This window comes from Phalacrocorax carbo, chromosome 1 (genome assembly GCF_963921805.1).
Source record: "Phalacrocorax carbo chromosome 1, bPhaCar2.1, whole genome shotgun sequence".
NCBI classification, from domain to species: domain Eukaryota; kingdom Metazoa; phylum Chordata; class Aves; order Suliformes; family Phalacrocoracidae; genus Phalacrocorax; species Phalacrocorax carbo.
In genome coordinates, this window is record NC_087513.1 from 59,716,580 (window position 1) to 59,736,088 (window position 19,509).

At 41.3% G+C, this 19,509-nt stretch overlaps 1 long non-coding RNA gene across 1 annotated transcript; it reads left to right on the forward strand.

Moving 5' to 3' along the window:
- The first annotated feature begins 7,478 nt into the window (after positions 1 to 7,478).
- Positions 7,479 to 14,533, forward strand: LOC135315064 (uncharacterized). Its single transcript, XR_010374516.1, has 3 exons — positions 7,479 to 7,548; positions 13,758 to 13,842; positions 13,931 to 14,533. It is a non-coding gene; the product is annotated as an uncharacterized LOC135315064 (long non-coding RNA).
- The last annotated feature ends 4,976 nt before the right edge of the window (positions 14,534 to 19,509 follow it).

Below are 19,509 nucleotides of genomic sequence, written 5' to 3' on the forward strand. Positions count from 1 at the left end.
CCTACCCATTTAAAAAGCCTAGCGATTTCATGGGTAAGTGCTACCTCCTGTGTCATGAGCACTTACTTGATTAGCCATCTTGCTTAGAGTGGGTGAGAAGTAGTTCAGACTGCAAATTTCTTGAAGGATATAAAACTGTTTGGGACTTGTAGTAGTTTTATGCAATAAGGTAAATGATTACAGGCCTGTGACAAAGGAATTAACCTCATCCATGTCCAAATTCTGAAGTACTGATTCCTTTGTTTTTGAAGCACACACCAAGAGAACAAGCCCTCAATGTTGTTCCCACAATGGAATTTTCTGCACTTAAAAACCAGTTGCTGCCCAGCATCACTGATGGGCATTGCCAGCTGTGCCTCCGTTGTAACACCTGGGTGATCAATCAGCTGACTCACACTGGTGGGTGTGGTGGATGTCTCTAAAAGTCCAGGAGGGAGCTGTTGCTCCTGTTTGGTTTGAGGTTATGTTGGTTTAGCAAAAGTCTTGAAAGAGCTCACAGTGTTGTGAGATATTATGAGGCTTTTTGGGGAGGGCTGACTTGGTGCTCAGAGAGGTGGATGTATGGCAAAAGCTAAGCCAATGCTTACTGATGGGTTTTGACCTAAGGGAAGTTTCCAGGGAAGCTGCCTTGTTGGGTGTCTTCTTGGAGATGGGTGACCTTAAAGGATGGATATGCTGATGTGCTGCTGGGAGGTAAGAAAGGGTGAAAACTTACACTGCCATATAACTGCAGTAAGTGCTGTGCGTGGACTGCTAGCCAAAAGCTTGTGAAGGTAGCTCACTACTCTTTTCCTGAACATCAAAAGATCCCATATTCACCATGGGACAAGATTTTATGTGTGTTATCATGGAGTAACTGAAGCTCATTAAGTTCACAGAATACTTATCTCCAAGTAACTTGTTTAAGTACATGTATCTAAAGACAGACTGTAAATGCTAAGTCCTAGGCAGGTTTATATTGGCGTCGGCTGCTTTGGCAGATGCCAAAGAAGGGTAGGGAAAAAATAATTTAAGTAGCTGTCAAAAAGGAAAACTGAGGGACGGATAGGCTTTAAAAAACTCTAGGAGTTTTATTGTCCTTATACTGAATTTTGCATTGATAGATATGTTATCAGAAAGGAGTTGCTCCCTTTGCCAAAGCTACCTGTTTTTCAGGGTCAGGCTTTGGTATAAGGACTCAATTTTTTGCAAGCCCTTGTCTTGACAAGGGAGATCTTGGTTCTGGGAACACCCATCTGTAGCTCTGGAAACGTAAATGTCCTGAGGCAGGATCCCCAGGTAACAGCCCTGTGCTGTGCTCCCCCAGTTGGTGGTGTGCACTAACACCCTGTTCAGTCTTTTTATGTAGCTTAATTTAGTCTAGAGGCTGTCCAAGGCTCCAGCGATAAATTGCTTGTCATACCTGTTTTTGCAGGGCTGTCCTGCTTACTCTGTTACGTTTCCTTCCCTGTCTGGAAGGGTGTAAAGGATGCACACTTAGAATATAGCACAAACTCTCTGTGAATCTCAGAAACTGTAACTGAATGAAGAAGTGGATTTTCTAGGCACCACTAGATGGTGCCTCCTGATCGCTGTCGCTGGGAAACTAGCGAAGCTCATCGAGGGAAACAAACAGCAGGGAAGACGAGGGGGGATGATGGATTGTGCAGCTGATTGTGGGAGGGAAGGGCTCAGACCCCACCTGGGGATGCGTAGGTGGAGATGTGTGGCAGCTGTGTACGTGGGTGGGCAGAGCTGTCCCTCAGAAATGCAAGTGGAAGTTGGTTTGTTTTCTTCTTTAAAAGACACTGAACTATGGAAAAGTTAACCTCTGTGTTATGTGAGCTTCTTCCCCCACCCTGCCCCCGGTAAGAAAAGATGCTTTGAAGGGAAGAGGTAACACTTGATTCTCTGTAAACTCTGGTTTCTTTCCTTTCAGCATAGAAGGGAATTCAGTAGCTTATACTTGCACTAAGTCTGTGCAGTTAGATTAATTGCAGGTGGAGAAATAAGTGGTTCCTGGATCCTGTGGCCTGTTAGTGATCTGAAGGACTTACATTATTTGATTTAATAAGCCAAGTGTGGAGGAAAAATATCTGAAGGGGATGGGGTTCAGATATGTTTGAAGTAGCAATATTAGCTAAAACAAAGCAAGCAAAATATTAGGGGTATCCCCCTCATCAAAAAAAAAGTTTACTTTTGAGCACCTTAAACATAATCATAAATAATTTTAGGCTGTCATGGTTCAGCCTCAGCTGGCAACTGAACACCACGCAGCCGCTCGCTCACACCCCCCCCACCCCTGTGGGATGGGGAAGAGAATCGGACGAGCAAAAGAACTTGTGGGTTGAGATAAGCACAGTTTAATAACTACAATAGAATGATGATGATAAATGATTATTATAATAATGACAGTAATGTTAATATAATAAAAGGGAAAAGGAAGGAAAGGGAAAACAGGGAACAAAAACGCAGAAACACGAACGATACAACCGCTCACCACCCGCTGACCGACGCTGCCCGTCCCCGAGCCGCGATTGCTCCCCCCCTCCCCCGGCCAGCCCCTCCCAGGTAGCATACTGGGCATGACGTTACATGATATGGAATATCCCTTTGGTCAGTTTGAATCCACTCTCTTAGCTGTGCCCCCTCCCCTCCCGGCTTCTTGTGCACCCAGCAGAGCATGGGAGGCTAGACATGTCCTTGACTAGTATCAGCGCTGCCCAGCAACAGCCTAAACATCTGTGTGTTATCTCAACAGGTTTTTTTCCACGCTAATTTCAAAGCACAGCACTATACCAGCTAGAGTGAAGAAAATTAACTCTATCCCAGCTGAAACCATGACATAGGCTTTAAAATAATATTTTTTCCTTCATGCATAAGCTTCATGTCTGTCATATTTTCAGTTTTTCTTTAAAAAAGTGTAAGGCCTAGAATCTTTATTTGCTAAAACAAATAATAAAAATTAGGTTAGAACGGCCCAGGTGCCTGTCATAATTCTGGCCTTTTGGCTGCATTAGATTATGCAGAGAGGATACTGCTAAAGGCAATGATATTGAATGACGCAGACCCAAGAGATTAATTCACACTTGGATTTACCAGAAGGGCCCCAATGAGCTCACTTTTCTACTCTCACCATCCTCTGGTCCTCTGCAGCACTGCCAGCTCACCTTGTCTTCAGTAGCAGAGGAACCCAGGAGGTGGATGAGGGCCCTGAAGGGAAAGATCTGTGTTGTCCCCTGCTTCACTGTTCACATCAGGTCCGTGTCTGCTGTGGGCTCTCTAGGAGAGGGTTCTTCTGAAATGCTCAGGGCCAGATTCTGGCTTGTGTAAGTCTGGGGTTACCTACATCAATGAGTTTATTCAAGGATTATGAAAGAAATCAGACTGGCTTCTGTCACTTGTCTGAATGACAAGTACATCTGCAGAACAGATAAATATTTGACCATGTTCTCACTGCACCAAGGTTCAGCTCTGTTCTTGATCTTGACTTATTTTTTTCTCCATTTTTTTCCTATTACTCCGGTGCTTACTCTTCTGTTATTGTAATCGTACTGCTAAAATAAGCATGCTTTCTGCTAGGGGATCAAAGCCTCTGTTCCAAGACACGTCATTTCTCTGCCACTGTGTTTCAGTGCTGTGGTTTATGCCAAGGCTGGTGGGGAGGAGAAGCTAGATCTAGAAGCCCTTGAGGGAAGGGTGTGCACTTTGTTGTGGTATGAATGCAAAGACAGGATGTTGCTATTTTTAGCTTGGGTTCCTCTTGGTAATAAAACATTTTCCATAAACTATCTTTCATAAACGCCAGGTGGATCTTTGAAATCTCATCCAGAATACTATGATTCCAATAAAAAGCACAGCAGAAAAAATAAAAAAACTGTGTATCACACTGGGAACATAGGATGTGAAAATATGTAAACCTCTGAAAATTAATTGGTTTGGGTAGTAAAAGGCAACCCTGTGATTAACAAGTCAGTAAAATGATAACCTGTAAAATAGTGGTTATGCTGTCACCTCTTATTAAATCCCTGAGTACTTTTATTTTATCAATCTATGGTGCCTACATTTCAAAAAGGATAATTGGTGGTGGGAGAAGTCTGGAAAGGTTTTGAAAATGTTTATGAGGCTGAATGAGGGAAATGTATGTAGCAAAAAATTTATGCTTAGTTTGCTTATAGGAAAGATAATTGTGATTCATGTGCTGTAGGAGTCTACAAAGTGCTGAATATACAGCTAGATGGCTCTCTAACCTAAGAGAAAATTCTGATACACAATGGTTGGCACCTAAAGTGAGACAAAGTCTGACTAAAACTTGATTTCCAGCTCCCAGCAGTGAGGATAATTTGTTAATGGGATGATTAATTGCAGGGAGGACACGAGGACTATGTGACTTAAATCTTGATTAAAAGCTTGGCTCATATTCTCAAAATACTTTGTATCCCAAAGGTGGCTTCTGGGCTCAATGCAGAAATTTCAACGGAGATTTTAGATCTGTTCTGTGGAGGGTGGACTTTGGTCCCTGACATAAAGCAATTATAGAAGAAATATTTCTGAGTTGGTAAGAAGTACAAGTGTGTGGACCACTTAGTAGGAATAAGGGATTTTGTTATGTAACACGAGGGGAGGCTGAGATCGGACAAATGAGCTTCGCACAGTGACACCAGTCACTAGAAACCACGTGCACATGGGTATTTGTCAGAGGCAAGTAGTGCAGAGGAGGCAGCGCAAGGCTTCTGCCATGCATTGCTGATTTTACACTAGCATACTCTTACTGCAAGAGGTCAGCCTAAGATCCCCAATGTGGATTACAGGGCCACGCTATCTCTGGCTCTGGTCTTTCATGAAAAGCACTAAAAGGAGCTGCTGCCATCTATGTTTTTAACTTATAGCTTGGTACTATTATCTCCCCAGTACTGTGACAAGTATCATCTTGTGTCCCCACTGGTTTGGATACCTGTCTATGGTGGGACACTTACCTTTCTCCATATACCTTGAGGGCTGTGTTGATGCTTTCCCCTATAAGACTGTAGTCAGTGGTATGTTTTCTTCCAATTTTCCTTCCTTTTTGGAGTTCAAAGCTCCTTGCTTGCCTCAGGTGCATATTTGTAGCTAAGTTTGCACACCTGTGAGTATAAATAAATGTTGTGGCATAGCCCAGAGAGGCTGTCTTGGCTTGCAAATAATGTTTGGCTTTATTGTACAGCTGCTTCCCTCAGACAAGACAAGGAGGCAGAATTTCTCATGCAGAGCTGTTGTCATGACTGGGAAAATCAGCTGGAGAGAAAGGTAACCATCTCAGTCTGTGCCACTTTGAGGGACATCTTCTGAAAAACTGACTTCTCAGCTGTGCTGGTAGCACTTTGGAGCAGCTCTTCTCTCCCTGCGGAGCAGGGCCCTCTCTGGCTTGAAGAAATGTACTGTGTCTCTCCAGCCCATGATGTGTTACACTTTCTGTGGCTAAAATGGAAAACTTTTGTAGGGAAATTTTGGGTCTATGAAAGCATCCACATAGGATGTTATTCTGAAGAACACCGTGTTCAGAGAAGAATGGAAGGGCTGACTTTGAAAGGTGCAGGTCCTACTTTGAGTTAACTTGTGGTTGCATGGTGCTTCCACCGAATAGGGCCCTATAATTTTTGAAGGAGAGCACTGCTCTGTGGTCATAAGCAAGAGACAATGCTAAAGCATACTCCCAGACTTCTTTAAAATTCATTCACAAAACAGCCTCTGAGATATCTCATTTGCAGGTGTACTACCTTGATTGCCCTCTGTGTGATTTGCAGAAACCCAAGCAGTTCCTCCAGCTGTTGATGGCCAGAGGAGCACAGCTGTTAGTGTTCCTTGAGAGACATAGTGAAGAGGTGCAGCTGTCTGCTGAAGTTGCGCTGAAAACTAGCTGGGGTCTTTGGAGAAACTGAGATTCCTTGGCCCTTCAGTTAAGCAGAAGTGAGCACAAAAGACCTGTTGTGATGCAGTAACCACTGTTAAATGGATTTTCTCGGTACTGCCATGTTCTGCAGGAAAACAGATACAATGACCAGACACCTGAGATGGAAACTTCACTGCTTCCTCCTGCCAATGGTTGAAAATTTACTTCAGTGAAGTTTCTAAGCCTCTGTAGCTTCCATAGATGATGAAAGGCTTATCTGTTCACTCAAGGAACACTCAATGGATTTTCATATTTAAATCTTGCACACACATACACTCTCTTGAGTTTATGAACAAGCCCAGCTCCTGAACCCTTTGTAGGCTTCATCCATCTGCAAAAACATCTCATTGAAGAAACTCTGTTCACTCCATGGTATGAATAATGCAGAACTGCTCTGTTGAAGTTGGCTTCATTGTCAGTTTAAGCTGAACATGAATAATTGAACATATTTTCTTTTCAGGGACAAGAACAGCTGCCATCTAAGCTGTTTAACCCCATTTGCCTTCTCACGTTTCTCCTTAAACTTGCTAAAGCCCTTGTGCTGTATAGGAATGCATCAAATTCATTTGGGTTTTTTTCACTTGTTTGAGGTTGTGTCACAAATAATGTGTTATGCTCATTAAGCAGGCCTAAATGAAGGCTAGTTACCATTATTTTGTGTACAGCATCTGTCTCCAGCCTTAACTCTTTGGTTGCTGTTTCCCTGCAGGACTCTACTGGGACTTCAACTGCAGGGTGCTGGGCAGCTAGTAAGTGCCTTCACAAAGCTAAACCTTCAACAGTGAGGAATATCATTAAGACATGTCAAGAGATTAAATATTTAAGCAGTTAGTGTGGAAACTATAGAATTAATAGCCTGTCAGTTAAGCCTTCAAAGCTATAACTGACTTCCCCATGAAGCCTGGCCACTGTTAGTCCCATTAGGTGAGGGAAGGAAACTTGTGATGTCTATTTCCCATGTACATTTTTTTAAATGGAACATCTCTCTGAAATCAAGGGAGCTGGCCTGCAAAACAGAACTTGTCTGTTCATCGAGAAATTCAGCATTTATACTTTCCTGTTCTTAAAAAAAATTGTTTATGCAGGGAGAGCATGTGTAGCAGATATTCTAATTAGATGTGAGGTCTATGATGGGGAAACCTGGAGGGAGGAGGGATTTTTTTTTTTCTGAAACCTGGTATGGGAGTGTTAGGAAATCATGAAAAGGACCTGTAAAATGTTCATTCAAAGAACAGTACAAGAGTATTTCAAGCGACTGTATCATAAAACTTCACTCCTTCAAAATGCTCTCATTTGTAATGGCCCAATTATATTCCTTTTGATATAGTCATTTTATAGTCATATATATTTATAGTCATATATATTTGCAAATGTTACATATTACAAGTGTCCATAATCTTTGGAATGTAGTACACATTATAATGAGCACACCTTAAGATGTCTTTTTATTTCCTAGCGTTTTCCGTAGAAATCGTTTTCCTTCTTGGTTAGTAAGTCCTTCTTTTCACGCTCTTTCTGAAGCACAACTTTCCCCTTTACTTTTTTAACAAACCAGCACTGACGTTTTCTACTTCCAACACATTTTGCTCCATGGCAGAGGCTTTGTGCAGTGAGAAATGAACTACATTATTACTGAGTGGGTAAGTAAATTCATAAAGCAAGTACAATTTGAATAATGAAAGTTGTGCTTAGTGATGGAGCTGTTATGCGTGTTATACCTGCTGACTGAATTACACTGTTTTTCACATACTTAAAGCAATGGAATTTGATTAGCAAGTAGCTATTACAGATACTCAAGTTGACTCTGAAAATAGCTTTGTTGGAGGGAGCAAGAGAAGCTGGGTGTGGGAGGGTCTTCTTCCTTCCAGATATATACAAAACATTATTTCTAAAAGTATTTTAGATACCATGATGAAATTGTATGGATTCTGTGGAACTGCTGGCTTATATCGTGATGGGGGTAGACTGTTCTGTGATGTTATGGGAAGCAGAAAAAATGGAGTTTTAAGCAACTGGCTGTAGGGTGGCTGTTGGAGGAAGACTCACAACCTGCATGTCCTAGTATCTCATGGTACTCTTCAGAATTGCAGAGTCTTTTGCCAAAACTTCCTTTCTCTGCAGCTATAAAGTTGGCTCTTACCTTCCAACTTCTAGATTGGATGTGTCTTTGTGGTGTCATGGCTTTGACCATGTGAAATTAGTAGTATAATGTGATTTCTGCTTTAAAAAAAAAAATCTGAACTGCTGAACAAATGTGCTTCAGGATAAGAACTAGCAGACAGGAGCAGGCAGCCTGGGATCATCTGAGACCCAGTCACTATTACTGCACCAAAATAGTTGGGGATAGAACCTCCTGCATTTGATGACCTGCATTTTGCTGGTGGCCAGGCCATGGTGCGTGGGGGGTACTGATGAGTTACCTGGACTTTACTGAAGGTGGCTACAAAGGTGCAGGAGAGACCCTGTATATTATGTTCACTTTATGCAGAACCAGGCTCTGGTGAGAGGGGCCAAGCTCAGAGGCTCCAAAGGACTGTGGCTCCTACCAGTAACATTTTTGAAAAGAATCTGAAAAAGGCTCATTTTTCCAGCCCTCCTGCCACAGAAATATTCCCCCCCTCATTTAGGGACCATTGAAACAACCTTGAAATCTGATTGACCTATTAATTAAAGATGCTGGTTTAAAGCTTTTTTAAAAAACTCACCTGCCCAAAGCCTTTTCTGTGCAGAAAGCCTTATCCTGACTTAGCAATTTCAGCCAGCTTCAAAAGCAGCACATTTACTGAAAGCAGTAAACTAGCTGAGCAAAAGACACTTAAGAAGTTAGTGAGAGAAATAAACCTTAAACATGAGCACTTGTTTACTACTTAAAGGTTAGGACCAAAACTTGAAGAGACCAGGGTAATCTGCCTCTTCATCAGTGTGTCAGTGAGGTGGAGAGGTAAGTGTAATTCAGCTGGGCATGTTGCAGGTCCAAAAGTGATTTGCAGCCCACACAGGCTGAGCTGTCTCTCTAACTCTTGTTGAAAGATCCCTCTCTTTTTTTTTTTCCCCTAAAGTGGTAGTAGGCAATAGAGAAATGTGATTTTTTGGCCTTCAGGAAGTGCTCAAGTTGTTACTTTTTAGTCAATAAGTTGGTGGGAAGTGAATGAAGCAGCAGAAGTCATCTCAAAATGTAAAAAGATGGATTCTCAAAGCACAAAAGATGCAGTGATTGCTGCGAGGCAGGGTATGAGGAAAGTTCTTCCCATGGCCGTTTCTTTGATTTGCTTTCAATATGAGGTTATGCTGCCTTGACATGTCATGTCTGTTTCTACTCTTCAGCTTTGGTTTGTGTTTAACAGACTGAATTCAGTTCAGCTAGAGGAAGGCCACCAGGAAGGCATTGCTGTTGCTGCAGGTTGGATAGCATTGGCTACCTTTCACAGTTCAGTGCCCTTTTCCAGTAGAAGGTAAAATCCCAGAAAGTCTGATCCAATAAAAGAATCGGAGGTAATAGTTGGGCTGTCACATTCTTCAGCAAGAGAAATGCTTGAGTTTTTAAGATTGGACTAGATGATACCTGAGGTCCCTTCCAACCTGTGATTCTGTGGTCTTTCAGAAAAAGTAGTAATAAAAATGCCATGTTCGTTTTGCACAGCCTGCAAAATGGTTTCGTGTTTGCGTGTCTGTCCTTGCCCATACAGTAGATCTGGAGACGTGACAAGTGTTAATGTGTGATAGCTAGAATATCTACAAGATATTGCAACTTGAAAGGATCAATCTCCAGTGATATTTTGAAGGTGTTTAAGTCCTCTCTAATCTTTCTGATTGGATGAGATCAATGTTTCACAGCAAGAAAAAGTGTTTCTACAGCAAGCCTTGTTTCTTTCCTTTTGCATCCTTCTAGGTTGAGCTGTGCTCTAGCAGGGAGGCAGCAGTGTTGCAGTGAAACATGCTAATGTTATGCTTGTTTGTCAAGTGAAATCTTCTGTTTGCAGCTGAGCTTATTCCTTCATAAGAACATCCTACTAAGGCTCATGAATGTAGTAACAGAGTATATATACATACAGTGTGTGTATATATATACAGGCCTCTCAAATGCATAAGGTGAACTCTGACAAGTAATGCAGAAAGCAAACTGGGCACTAACATGGGATATGGCATGAACAGGCTTTCTATTTTCAGAGCTGCCTTTTAAAGCTCTCTATGGTATACTTGGAAGGGGACACAAAGTGAACAGCAGGGCCTCAAGATCTGCTGCACTGAGAGCTGTAGTGGACTACATGGTATCAGCTGCAGAGCTCCCACATACTGACCTGACACTGCCTTCCATGGCAGGCTCAATTTCAGGAGTGGATGATGCTGCTAATCAGCCCTTCCACCTTGATACTGCTTGGACCACCACTTGAAGTGTTGACACTTGTCCAGGAAGAGTTTGATAAGAGTTCAGCTTAAACTCCTAAGGCCAGACAGAATCCTTGCACTGCTTAGTCTGAAATCCTATTTCCTACAGGCTGTCCAGCTTTACCACTCTAAGCTCAGAGTACCCACTGAACAATCATGGTAACTACCGAAACTCGTTTTTATTAGCTACTTTGAGCTACTCGGCTCCATAAACAATAGGTTTTACTCCTAGATCTGAGGACAGGGTTCCCAGGGAACTGCTTTGTCTTATCCTTGCTCTCCGTAGCTGTTCCCCAAGGCTGATTTCCTTTTATCTGGAAGGGTCGGCCTGCAAAGATGAGTATCTTAGAGGGCCATGCCTCCAATGTTTCTTTTTTTTCCCCCCTTCCACCCTCCTCTGCAAATTGGTGGAACAAAGTCTGTAGATGTGTTTAAATACGTGCATGAGCACTCTGTGGCAAGACAGAGGCTTTGCTAATGAAGTCTTTCACAAAGACCCAAGTCTGAGTCAGAGTTCACATGTACCCAATTTTTCCTGAAGTTGAGGGAAGTCATCAACTTCAGCAGAAGCAAACCAGGCTGCTGAAACCAAAATATAACATGTCATCTGTTTCTTATTCATAAGGGTGGGGGGAGGCAGAGAAATTTGGTACTGAAGTTATTTTTCACCTGACTGTGTGGCTCATAATGACAGCTATCGCTAACAGCAGCAAATGTCTGTCTTCATGGCACGCACCAGCTCCTTCTTCATGGCAGCAGCAAGCTCTGACTGTTGTGGTGTCGGTAGGAAGGAAGCAGGTCTGTGAAGTCTGCTCAGTGCTAATATAATGAGGTGCAGCTCTGTAATGCAGTACAGGCCTTCAATCATAGTGAAAGGCAAGGAATACCCTGCAGGCAAGCTGAAAGTTTGGCTTTGACAACGGCTTACTTCCAGCTAGGAGATTAATTTTCTCTGATGGATTCCATGGAGACAAATGAACCAAAATGAGTAAACATATATTGCATGTTTGGCAACACATTTATCAATAGTTGTGATTTCCATTGCAAGCACAATGAGAGAAAGACTAGAATCTCTTCCATCCTGCTTCCCCTTTCCTGTCTGACATTACTCAGTGGTGCCAAAGTATCATGTCCAAGGTGGGGACAAGCTTTATTAAAAGTTTGTAAAGCTCAAAGCAGAGGAGGTGCAGGCTTAAAGCAGAGGAGGTACCTGGCACTGATATGGTCTGTAGCTCCCTATAAAAAGGGAGTTACTAATCAACATTTTCTGGAGGAGTTTGTTTCAGGGAAAGGTATAACACATTATTCCGAGTTGTAAAAATGGCACTAGAGAAAGTTAACCACAGTCTTAAAACCTTCTACCACCCTCAAAAATTTTCTACTTTGTTTCATTTAAGCAAATTTTTCACTCATGTTAAATAATCTGGGTATAGTTCAAACCTAGCTGTTGTATCTCAAACCAAGTTAAACTGATCTGGATGATCTCGCTGATCTGTAGCTTCAGTCACTCATTTGAAGATCCCTTTGGTTCAATATTTCTTAGTCCTTGCTTTAGATTTTTACATTTTGATTAATATATCACTTCACAGAGAACATGCTTTAGGTGATATTTCCTCACCTAGCTATGGGAGTTGAGTATGTGGATCTCAGTCCGGACACTTTTGCACATCCCTTTTAAGATGAGAAAGTAATTAAAATTCTTCATAGCAATTGAATTAGACTAGGATCCAGTCTTCCAGTCAAATTGGTACCCTATCCATGTCCACAGAATGCACTAATGCAATATTTTCCTTAGTTTCTTCCTCATTAATAACAATATCAAACATATGCTGAAACATTTCTGCCCTGTACCATATTTCAGAAGAATAACTGAAGTTTAGAAACTATTAAGTGAAAATACAGAAAATATTCCAGCCATTACCCTTTGGGGATAACTGTCTAGTCCGTGGAATTGATTTTTCTACTTAAAATTGAAATGTAGCCAACTTCCTTCAGGCTCTTTGCAATTTAAATTTATATATATACGTGTGTGTGTGTACGCCCCCACATGAGCTCTATTTTTCTGTCTTTTGGGCAGCTTACTATTGACATTTCTGCAAAGATAATATTAGTCTTTCTACATATAACTCTGAAATGGAACACTAACGCATTCTGCTGTGATGGCAGCTTTGTTTCCCCTCTCAGTGAAGGTAAAAATGCATTTGCCTGAATTCAAAATTCAATGTGTATTTTATTAGATCTTCTTCTAACACAAAATTCCTCAAGGTTTTGTATGCAACTGCTGTTAATCTTCTGTAAAAGTCTTGCAAATAAACAGATATGGGAATTTTTTTTAACTCCCCCGATTGTGGTATAACACTGTTGGCAAGTGCTGCTCTAAGACTAGACAACAAAACCGAGTCTGAGCCTTCTTAAAGACATGCACGTTGGCAGCATGAACTGATTTCCTAAACAATGTAATGTCTTCACTGGTGGTGGTCCCTGCAGTCAATATAGCTCTTCTCAAGTGTGGTGAAGTCCTCCTGGAGAATACCCAGACTAGCTGTGCTGATGAAACTAAAACCTAAACTCTAGGTATTGGCTAAGCTGTTGGTATTTGTTGACAGGTAGGTTAAACTGCCATGGGACCAAAGGCATTTGTCAGATCTCTGATCCCATTTGCTTAATTACATTATTTGATCATATTGCTTTGGAGGTTAATAGAAAGGTATGTAGTTTGAAAGCAGTTCTTCAGAAAAGTTACATCTTTTATAAGTATTTTGGACTGAAGTTCTCTACTTCAGTGGATGCCTGCACTTTTGTTGAAGTTCTTACTTATTCTAGCTTATTGTGATACGTTGCAATATGTAATGAGGAGGCTGCTCTTGTGCCTAGACTGGTGTGATCAGTTCAGTGGGCACCCTCAATGAATATGTCTTTCTATCTTAATATGTATCTTCATTATTCTGTTCAAGACCTTAAAACATGTGCAGTCTGAAATTAAACTATACATCACGTGTTCTATGCCATTTCTGAACTACATGAGCTGGTACTTGTGCTGCTGGAAAGTTAATTGCTTCTCTCTAGTGAATAAGCTGAGGTTTATAAATAATGGACAGACTGACAAAACAACTGGGGCTTTGGTTTCCTTGAAGCATGCAATCCCAAAACAACAGAGGTTGAGACACCTAGGAATTTTTAGAGCATTTCAGTGTATTCTTTACCTGTTTCACTGAGAATTCATTGAGTCTTAAGCCTTTTTATGACTTGGATATCTCACATCTGCTGAGTTTCATATTAGTTCTTTTCCTTTTTTAAAAACTCACATGCTGTCACCACATACTGTTATGCTGTACTATCACTAGTTACAGAAGTAGTAACTCTATGACTACATGTAACTTAATTTTCATCTTTTTTTCTACTTCTATATTTTTTCATATTGCTTATCCTTGTGTGGACTTGAAATGTTGGGAATGGAATACAGCTGTGGTGGTTAAGAAGTATTCCTCGCCTCACTGCCTCTACATTGCAGCTACTGCAGGGTCTTACTAAACCTGTCAGCGACACAGGTAATTTGGACATTATGTTAATATTTCATCCCCTTTTTCTCTCTGTACTTATTCCCTGACTTCCATATTGCTAGTATCAAAACTCTAGGACTTCTTGGAGTCTTCCTGACCAAGAAAGCCTCACGCTTGGGAGGAGCACGCACTCAGTTCATGCGTGTCCTCACAGGCGGGAAGGCGGCTGCTCGTCGAGGACCAGCGACTCACCTTGTTCCCCTGTCCAAGGTGCTGAGTCAGAAGCTGCTTCATGGGTCATTACCTGAAATGGAGCCAAATCCTCATTCAGTTTCCTTCGGGTCTGGGAGTCCTCTGCCCTAACCTTTCTTAACATTACTCATTGATAGTTAAGATGTTGAGAGAATGATATCAAAGGTTTTGGAAAACTGCAGCTTTCTTTAGCATGAGCTTCCGTCAAGGCTGGAACACCTGAATTTTGAGGTTCAGTGTTACCAGCTGCAGGTAACTGCACCTAATGAGGTTCTAAACCTATTTCCAAATAGTTTGCTCATTGCTAGGGTGAGCAAGCAGGTGGAGAGGCGTTTTAAAATAACTACATTTTTATGGTCTTTGGCATGGATGAAGCCCTGCCCTGTGAAATAATCAGTATATATGTTTCAAAGCTGGTTATAAAAATGGAGTAGAGGATTTCAGAGAGAACTTCCATAAAAATAACAACTCCTTTTAATGCTTTTTTGCTTGGCATTTCATCATACCCAAAACCCTTGTCTGTTGAAAACTGTAAAGGAAAAACAGATATTCAAAATCAAATTGATCCAAAATAAAATTTTGCCTTTTTTAATGGAAATATTTTTCTTCAGGGCATCTGAATTTATCTGAAAACCAGAGGTGTCTTATGGGAGTGGCAAAAGAGGTGTTTCATGACAGTGTATCTCTCCAGTGATTGTGTGTCTTGGTCAAATTTATCCAATGAGGCATACTAAAGAAGTCCTACCCTAAGGAGGTGTTGAAGTTGCTCCTTTTGACAGGGGATGTATCAGGGCTAGATGCTGAATCAATTATCCTGGATTTCTTTATTGGCCGTCCAGTCTATACAGTTGGCAGTACTCTCTGCAGAGGTTGAGCAAAACTCTTTAAAGTAACATCCATGAGTTTATTCTGATCCAAGAGAAGAAAGTACAATATATGTCATATTAAAACTGACTTAATGAAAACTTTGTAGATTTATCACCACTTTTGTTCTCAGCCTACAGAATGTCAGGCATTTAGCATCAGTCAAAAGGAATTTGCGTATAATATATTTATATGTTTTAATGGCAAATTAAGGAACATAGCCAAACTGTGCTTTTCCTCTTCCCTGAATATCGTGGATAGAGGGGGTGGAAACAATATCCTTCATTCTTTCAGCCAAACCAGTTTTGATTTTACAGTTGAGGCTGCATCATGTATCTTATGCCAACTTCATGCTGTGCTAATATAATTTACCAAGCACAAAATGCAAAGAAAGAACAACATGATCCAGAAGAAAATCAGCTCCTTTCTAGTTTCTGCAAAATAAGTTGCAAAGCAGTTTATTTCAAAATGAAATTAAAAGTCATTTAGTTTTGTTCCTTCAAGCAACAAATCAATTACTGGAGAAGGAGGTAGTTGCACAACACGATTACTCTTCACTTCTGTAGACAGAAGAGCAGCAAATCAGGGTGACGGAAATGCTGTAAGGAAAATGGCATTTGCATCAGAGTAATCTTGTAATTCTCAGTTGTTGCCTGGAGTTACATCACTCCACATTGGCCACCCCAGGCCAATGCCTCCGGTATGTTCGCAGCTTCCCTCTGTAAAAGAGATGGGGAATTGCCTCAGGCACATGATAGCGTAAGAGCTAACTTCCTGCAGTAACTGTATGGCCCTTCTTGCTTGGTTACCAAAACCTGAATACCTCAAAGAAAGGCAATTTACATAGTGTGTTTCATATTCTATACTTCAAGGAAGATGTTTAAGTCTAGGTGGTAGATCATTTTTTTAAAAAATGAAAAATCATAGCTGCTGCAATTTTATCCTTCCTAGTGTTATAAAGACTGTCTTGGGAGTGGTAGGGCTTGAACCAAGGCCATTGGAGCACTGCAGAGTCTAGTTGTTTCACTGGGGCATTGGAAGACCTCTAATGTATAACAAGTGACCTATTCGATCTAATATTTTTCTCACAGTATGGAACTATATGGGTTAATCAGGATTTATATGGATTGTTTGTTTCAATTAACTGTTAAACAATTGGGACCATCTAGTCAATGAGGTCTTGTTTCAAGTGAGAGAATTTTCTGTTGAATACCCGCACATCCTACATGCACAGTACAAATGGCACACAAGTGTTGGGGAATATTTAATCTACCTCACCTCTGGTGCCCAGTTAACACTGCATGTTGTCTTCTAGTACATTATAGAATGCTTTTCTATTATGGTACTTTAGAGTTGATATATCCAGATGGCCTAGAACAGTAGGAGTCAGCCTTATGGAGATTTTCTGAGGGTTAAGTTATCTGTACACATGCCCAAAAAACCAACAGCCAAGACGTCGTTTCCTGAGGCATGTTTTCTCTCCATGGGAGAGTGGATCCAGTGACCAATTATGGGCAACACTGCCTTCATGAGAGAACAGGATGGTCAGGGAAGGGGTGGTTGCTGTTTAGGCAGGCTGTGTTCCCTTCTAGCCACAACCTGCTCACCAAGTGTTGGTAGTGCACCAGAGCACTTCACTGACAGGTCCGAAATATGCCTTCACTTCGGACGTGATGCTGTGGTTTTGACTTAACATTCAGTAGTCCCTAGCCAGACCTATAGTCTCTCTGCCCAGGTCTGCACTTTAATGAGAAACCTTCTTCACTGTTTCCTGATCTGCAGATGAGAAAGGGCAGAAAATTGATGTCCTCCTTTTTCATAATATTCACTGTGTCCATTTCAGTCTCCAAATGTAAACATGTTAAATGTTTTAGACTAATTGCAGTATCTGTAGAACTTGGTTTTCATTGTGTGTACCTGAACGCTTACCTCCCATCAGTGTATACGTGTGACTAAATCTTGGCTAAATATCAGCATTTTCAGCACACTGTTCAGCATATTTTATAATATTTAAAGGATTTTAGAAAAAAATCACCATGCTGCAGAATTACTAGCTTATGACATGCATATCAGCTGGTAACCTACCTTCAAGGTCTTTTCTGAGCCATGGATTAGACATTTGGTACACAGCAACAGGGACTCTCTGAATGGTGTGTCAGAAATGACGGCTGCCTGGCATCCTGCTGTAATCTCTGCTCTGGAAAAATTACCAACTGTTCTGCTCTGCTGACATGAAAAATACATCCTTTCACCTTTAACAACTATAAACTGGAGCTGTCCTGGTGTCAGGCAGGTTCAGACTCAAAAGCTGGTGGCAGGGCAGAGTTGATAGGGGTGGCAACCATCTTGCCATCTGTCATATCTGATGCAAAACCTCTCAGTTTGGTGTCAGCCCTATGTGATGCTCAACTCTATGACCAAAGAACAGAATTATGCTGGCTGGCTTCATTCCATGTGTCTGAGAGGTGGTTTCAAAGCTCTTTCCCAGCACAAAGGCACAGTAGCACACAAGGTATTTGGTAGAGCTGGTCCAGAAATAGAGCTTTCATCCCTGGAAAGATTAAACATTTCAAAATTAGCTTCTCTGGTCCACAGAGACAGAAACATACTGAAAGAAAACACTTTCTGAAAGTCTTCAAATTGGAGATGCTGAATACTTTTGATCAGAAATCATATCATTCATTTTGACAAAGGAAAATGAAAGGGTTGGTGCTTTAAATCTTTCCAAGTACAAGACTGAAAACCTGTACTTTCAAACTCTTCTAAGAATCTGTTGTAGTTTTAATGCAAGACTGTTTCTTCTATCCAGGCTTCCCTGTAAAATTCAGTCGTGAAAAATCTCCAAGTTCCTAATGTTTTGTCATGTTGCATGTGAAAATTCAGAAACAATTTAGGACTGAGGTTAAGACTGTTCCTAGGAAGAAATAGAAAGACTGTGGTGGTGGTGGTGTCTTTTGGTGAAGTAGATTAGGGGGGACAGGGGGATTTCTTTTGGTATGTGCTGTAATGATTATAGTGAGCCACCTAGAGATTCACTGTGGACTAAGTTCTGGGTTAAACGTGTGTTTTAACAATATTGCTCCTCCCTTTATTTCTCTGGAATTGCCACTCATTCAGTATAGCTGATAATGTCAAGTCAGGAAAAGTTGTTAGATAATTCCAGGGAAAAGGGATAACATCCTTCTATTCAGGGCTGAAGCGTGATTTTAAAAGTTCATAGGACCCCTAGATCTAGAATACCAGTAACAAACTGAAGGTTATCTGATGATCATGAAAATGCCTGCATTGTTTACAAATAAGGACAGAGCTCCTTCTCTGGAATGAGATGGAAAACTGCCAGATCCTGTGGTGTATGTCTGAGAAAGCTGTGGAACATCCTAGGAAAGGAAAAGGATACAAAGGTGAAAATCTGACCCTTGCATCCTTGAGAGTCTGAGCTGGTCAGCATGCTGCTGCTCAGTATCCTGGGAAGAAATCTCTCACCACTGTCTTCAGTCTCCACACCAGAAAAGTTGAGTGATGAGTTCAAGGCAATAATGGCAATGATTGATCATTTTAACAGCCACCCGATCTTACCTTTTAGTTTTGCTACAGTATTATACATTGTCAAACCTAACACAGAAAAGCCTAATTAATACAGCTAAAAAATGTTATATAGGAGATTGTGTGTGTATGAGAGAGAAGGGTCTGATGAGCTGCCAGAGTCCTCAAGCTTTTCCCAGGAGGGCTGTGCTGTTTATAGTGGCTCTTTATTCCTCTTTTGCTAGTAGGTGCATGATGTAGATAACTATTTCTTCCTCAGTCTTAGGCTCCTCTTGTTTTGTAGCTGGTTTGGTTTTGTGGTTTTTTTTTAATACTTAATGCATCTACTTGCATGCTCTCTTTTAATTGGTTCCCAGTTGTTCAGTTTTGCTATTGTTCTCTCTAAAACTGCTCTTACCTGAACAATGGAAGCATGCACTTCTGTAGCACCCATGCAATATTAATTGCAATTTGTGTTTACACATCCCCATCTGTGTCTTCCCCCCTGGTCCATCTCCTCTCCATTCCATGCCCACGCCCAATCACCCAACCCCTCTGGCCTGGCAGGTGTCTTCCTTGTTCAAGTAGAGTCATATTTCTTTCTCCATGGTCATCTGCTAAGGACACCTAATATACCTACAGGCCTTTTGGCTTTCCCTGCAGGAGAGGGTGATAAGTAACAGCATGTAGTGTCTCATCTAAGTGACAAGCCCTGCACAGGAAGCCTTGTGTGTTTGCAGGACTAGGAGAGCAGATTACTGATAGCACGGAGGTGAGGAAAGGTGCAAAAACCACAACAGTCCATACAGAATAACTATTTGTTACTACTCTAAAGTGAGACTAAAACAAATTTAAGCAACAGTTTCCTTGTTGCTAGAACAACCTAAAATAAGCTCCCACTAGGGCAAGCCCAGAAAATTCCTCATACACTCTGCTGCCGGATCAATCCAAAGTGTTCAGCTAAGTTGTCATAATAAAAATCAAATTTATTGGGTGACAGAACAAATCTTGAAATCTTGGAGGCAAGGGGTGGGGAGGAATCCGATGTGATGTATACTGATCAGAGTCAACATTGCT